General features: G+C 33.4%; 1 long non-coding RNA gene across 1 annotated transcript; it reads left to right on the top strand.

Annotated features, from left to right (window-relative positions):
• LOC104787527 lies at positions 3,376–5,095 on the top strand. Its single transcript, XR_767955.2, has 4 exons — positions 3,376–3,640; positions 3,878–3,934; positions 4,193–4,408; positions 4,900–5,095. It is a non-coding gene; the product is annotated as an uncharacterized LOC104787527 (long non-coding RNA).

Below are 6,146 nucleotides of genomic sequence, written 5' to 3'. Positions count from 1 at the left end.
TGTCGGTCGACACCCCTCTTCCAGTTACGATGGATGTTGCATGCTTGTATATTGCCTGGTTTGTTTTATTGATTGTTGTTTGTGGCATGTAGAGATCTTATTGCTTGTGTGTATAGCCCAGTAGATGGGAGGATTGCCTCACTAAGTATTTGTGATAATACTTACGCATCTCAATTGTTGTTTGTGGTGTGCAGGTAAAGGCAAAGTGTGATCGTGGAATCCAGGCAATGAAGAGGAGGATGTTCTAGGGACTTGATTGGATGTTGTCTGGCATTGTTAGGTTGCTAAAGTTGAGTCATTAGAAACATTGTTAGGTTGCTGGTTTCATGTTTTCTGATGATTGATTATTGGATATTGCTTATGCTATGGTATTGGTTATATTATTGGTTTATTATTGGTTATTGGTATTGAGTATTCCGCTGTTGAATGTGTTTGTGGTTAGGTGGCTAGTGGGTATGGGACCACTAGCTGTAGATTATTTTATTATATTATATTTATTATTTATTATTAAAAAAAAAGGGTCGGTCGTTTCAGAGTCAATCTAGCAATTATCTTTCTTCAATACAACTCTGCAGCCACTTGCAGACTTATTAGAAGTCTGTCGTCACTATAAATAAATCAGTAGTTACTTAACATTGTATATTAAGTCTATGGTTGGAAATTAATCTGTAGGACAAAACAAGTCTGCAAAAACAAATCTGTTGGACAAAGAAAATCTGTAGTATTGTCATAAAAGTAAAATATGTCTTTAGTATACAAAAGGTCTGCGACAGCCTATAAATCTGCGACAACATAATGACAAATCTGTAGAACAAATATGTGGCGAAAAAAAAATTTGCTGCAGGTTTGTAGAATAAATCTATGGCAAAAATAAATCTGTAGAACAAATATGTAAATCAAAAACAAATCTGTAAAAAAGCATATCTGCAATAACTATGAAATAAAATCTGTCATAGATTTGTCTTACAGATTTATTTGAAATTTCTCGAAATTCATGTTTTTCGTAAATGTGAAATCCCGGTTTCAGAGACTTACGGAGAGGGTTTAAAGAATTGATTTGGCCACCTATGTCACCAAAGTGCACTTATCTTTTCGGTCAAATGTCATGAGAGAACTCCAGTGTTAAGCGTGCTTGAGCTGGAGTAGTCTCAGAATGGGTGACCTTCCGGGAAGTGACTGTCGGAACTGTGCGAGTGAGGACAAAACACAGGAAAAGACCATGTGGTGATTTGTAGGGACGGTAACAAGTCTTTAAAGCCTTCCGAACGTAACAAACCAGCCGTCGGATAAGGAAAGGCTCATGGGCCTAGTGAGAGGACGTGAGACCCATTAAGGAAGGTGGACCCATGGACTGGGATTGGACATAGTGCCCACTAAGAGGTGGCGGTTGGGGCATTACAGTAAATAAGAGCAACTTTTACCACGCTGGCATTAAAATTTTAATGGCATTTTTGTAATAATTTTTTGGGATAAAGCTTATAACAAATACCTCTATATACTTATTTAAGCAATATTCTTGTAACATCTGTGAACCGAAATCCTGGTTTGGAGATTGTATCGGTCAATGCAGATGGTGCATCGGTCGATGCAGGTTCAATATTCTGCGTTTTGACTTAAGTTAAACGCTGCGTTTTGGGCAAAGGGAGAAGGAAAAAAAAACCTTAATCGTTTCTTTTGTCTCATTAGTCGACTTTGGCCGCTTTTGAGTGTTCTTGGTGTTCTTGGTGATTTCTGTGGATTTGTGGCGTTTCCTGGTAAGATCTGAGACTTAGAACGTTGTAGGAGCTTGCTAGGAGTGTTCTATTGGTTGTTTGAGGTTCAGATTCGTCTTGGCAAAGGTAAGTGCAGAACCATGTCTTATCTAAGCTAGAGAACTCTCTAATTTGCTTGTTGTGTGTGGTTAGACTTGTTAGATCGTTATTCTGGATGTTAGGAAGCTTTCTTGTGGCTTGGGATCGAGTTTTGTGGTTGTAGGAACGAAGATCTGGCGAGAAGCTTTGGGGAAAACACGATGCTCGGCATTGCATCGGTTGATGCATATCTTGCAACGGTCGATGCAAGTGTCGAGGACGGCACGTAAAACCCTAGGGTTTTCGTGTTATGTCGAGCATGCGTCGGTCAATGCAGTGCGAGTGTCGGTCGATGCAAGTGCATCGAGCATCGGTCGATGCAACCCTGTGTCGGTCGATGCATCCCCATGCGGTGTCGGTCGATGCATGTTGGTGTCGGTCGATGCAGAGTCCTGTTTGTTATTTGTTGATTGTTGTTTGATGGTTAGAGATGACTCTAATGCTTGTGTGTGTAGCCTAGTAGATGGGAGGATTGCCTTACTGAGTGTTTATTAAATACTCATGCATTGCAATGTGTATTTGTGGTGCAGGTAAAAGCAAAGTGTGATCGTGGAATCCAGGCAATGAAGAGGAGGATGTTCTAGAGACTCGATTGGATGTTGTCTGGCATTGCTAGGTTGCTAGAGTTGTGTCATTAGAAACATTGCTAGGTTGTTGGTTTCATGTTTTCTGATGATTGGTTATTTGGATATTGGTTATGTTATAGATATTGATTATTTATATTTATTGGATATTAGTATTGTTATTCCGCTGTTGGTTGTGATTGTGGTTAGGTGGCTAGTGGATATGGGACCACTAGTTGTAGTTATTTATTTATTATTATTATTATTTATTAAAAAAAAATGGGTCGGGTCGTTTCAGTTTGGTATCAGAGCCCTTACGGTTCTAGGTTTGGGTTCACTNTTTATTATTTCGTTTTAATTAGGCATATACGGGCTTTGCCGTCACTTTTATTTATACACTATATGTTTATACCATTTTGTTTAGATGTGTATAATTGTGGTGTTTATTTTTTATGAATTATGAAGATGTTGTTTCTTGCTTTTGAGGATCCAATCTTATCATTGACTGATATTGTTTCCAATACATTTATTGTATTATAGATTTTCTAATTAACTGCTTATGTAAACTCTTCATACGTTGATGTTGCAATAATAAGTTATTTTAAATAACTGTTTAGTATATAGTATGGTTATATCTCTATATTAGTCTTATTTATGATTTTACATAGAACACATTTGGGGGATACAATATACAAAATTTTATATACATGTTCATTTTAAATAACTGTTTAGTATAGTATGGTTGTATCTCTATATTAGTATTATTTATGATTTTACATAGAAAACATTTGGGGGATACAATATACAATTCATCCACATAATAATATAGTATGTATATTTTTAAAATGGACCAATATATTGCACTGATGTTGTGATTGGGCTCAGGTGGGCCGAAGTTTTGTTTTTAATATTAAAAAAAAAAAAGCCTGAAGAAGACATTAATTTCCGATCACCTTCCCCAAAAGAACCGATCGACTGCTTTACACCGTCTCAACTTCTCGAATCATTTCACCATCTCTAATCCTTTTGGAGAGAATTGATTGAAACCCGAACATTTCCATCACACAGTTCAATCCTTTTTTTGTTCTACAATTTTGGAGACCCAGTCGTACTGAAGAACAACTAATTCGAAGAGAAAGGAGAAATATATTTGCCGTTGATTGTTTTCTTACACGGCGGATTCAATTGTGGGTTTTAAAAATCTCCTTATCTATCTTAGTTAATTGGGTAAGTTGATTCTGATTAAGATAAATAAAACCCCTATCAGTACCTTCATGGGTTTGAATTTAGCTTTCTTTTTTTGCAATTTGAGTAATTATTAGAATTGGTTTTATCCATTTTTATCAATTCTATCAGAAAAATAGTAGTCGATGTTAAGAATCACTGAAAATTTCATATGTATCCTTTGCTTTAATTTTTAATGGTCTTATTGTTATGTTGCAATTTTTCTGTGAATATGTGAAGGAGATCTATAAAAACAGACGGACAAAGACACATACATCATAAACGGCAGATTATATGGTGGGTTTAGCTAATCTTGTAAACTAATTCTAGTTAATTGGTTAAGTTGATTTCTAGTTCTGGAATTATTAAACGACTATCACTTCTATCAAGTTTGAATTTAGCTATATTTTATACGATTTTTACTAATTGTTAGTATTCGTTTTATCTAGTTTTCAACTTCTCTCACAAAACATTAATCTTATTTGTTGGTATAAAATTCTATATATACTTAGCTTTAGTTTCGTATGTGCTGATTGATATGTACTAATTTTCCAGTGCAATTGTGAAGAATAGTAATCAAACAGAAGGACAAAGGGAGAGACAGTACTGCAAATATGAGATTTAATATTCCCGATTATATAATTAGGAGTGTTTAAGCAATTTTTACATGATATTACTGAACTGTACTAAACATCTGTAATTATATCAGGTATCTACGTGGAACCCTACAGCTTAGATTGGAGATGACATTGTCCAACATAATTGATAATGGTAAGTATTCTCATCTACTTTAAATATTAAGATATTGATAGGTTAGATTGGTTGTTGCATATATGAAATTAGATAAATTGATTGTCAAACTTAATTTGAAAAGAAACTTATCTTTTATTAACATCATTATCATTTCACAAAGGGAAATACTAAACAACTTAAACATGATAAAGCATAGAAATTTTGACATCTTTATTAAGTACTGAAACATTAAGAATAATCATTCTTGAAGTAATCCCTTGGGCATACATGCGTCCTTGTATGAGTCATATACGACACCATCATAAGTCCTCAAATCTTCATCACATTTTGGTCGTTTTAGAAAACGGAAAAGGAGTTTCAAACAGAAATTTCCATCAAACTTACTTGGAATATACGAAATCCTTCTATTCCCATTTGTTCTTTTCCTTCTTATGAAGCATTTTTCTTTCGGATCCCAAGTAAAGTACAATGGAATGTCCTCAAACGTTAGTGCTCTTGCTTCTGGACAGTATTTGTTGAGATCGAAGCAAGCTGAAAGCAGCTAAGTTGGCAGCCATTTCGTAAGCTTAAGTGATATGTGCTGAAAAACTTTGTTGGAAGGTATGAAGTTTATTTGCATGAGTAATGAGTATTTATAGGTAAAATATGTTCTCATAATACATTATCATAATTGATTCACTAATTAATTCGGTAATCAAATTTCCGTAATTTTAGTGGACTGAGTTTTAGATACAGGTTTTGGAGATCAATTACGGGACTAAAAATCCGGTTGTGCTGACTAAAATTAAAGATCATTTACTTGATGATATATATTTGGTAAAGATATGAGATCGTATGTTTTAGCGATTCCTTATTTTCCGAAACGAATTGTAGAAGACTTTAGTTGACTAAAATTATGGATACGATTAGGGAAAATATAGTTGGCAGGATATCTTTGAGAGTAAAGTGTGAATTACTATTTCGTCTCTCAATAATTTTAATTATGATTCCTAAATTATAGGATACGTAAAACGACCATATTTATTTTGAAGATACTTTGAAGATATTTGTTTAAATGCTTTGAAGATTAATGTTTTAATTAAGGTTTAATGTTTATGATTTATTGTAGATTTCGGATCACCCAGATTTCGGATATAAACAACCCGTTATCCGATTGTGTTAATTTTGGGTTAATTTTTTATTATGACCCGACCCGAATTCTATTTGTACTTCTCTTTTACTAATATAGAGATAGAATCAAACTCTTACAACACATATGAGATATAACAACATTTGATATTGGTGGGAGAAGAGGAGAAAATGATTACTTATAAGATAATAATTCAAATTAGATAAAGGAGATAAATCTTTTAAAATAAGAACAATATAAAATATATATCATGTAGTCTCTAAAATTAAAATTTAGCATTAACAATTTACAATGATATTTCATTTGTTTTTTACAACCCATACAACAAAAATAAGAAATAAAAAATAACAAAAAAACGAAAAATGATTTGAGGTATTGTAAAAGAGAATGAGAGAATGTGAAAATGAGATAGTAAAAAAATGTCAATACGAGAGAATGATAGATTGAGAGAATGCTTATTTATATGATAAGAAATGATGGAAGTTACATTTAGAACTATGAAGCTACAATAGTAATTTAATGTGTTTGAATAAAATTGAGTGGTAGAATATGATTAATGCATAATTTATTTTATTTTCAGTTATAATTTTATTTTAATGTGTGAGTTAAATATATTGTGTTTATTGG

Source organism: Camelina sativa, chromosome 5 (assembly GCF_000633955.1).
Source record: "Camelina sativa cultivar DH55 chromosome 5, Cs, whole genome shotgun sequence".
Classification (NCBI taxonomy): domain Eukaryota; kingdom Viridiplantae; phylum Streptophyta; class Magnoliopsida; order Brassicales; family Brassicaceae; genus Camelina; species Camelina sativa.
This window is presented reverse-complemented; position numbering and strand designations above follow the sequence as displayed.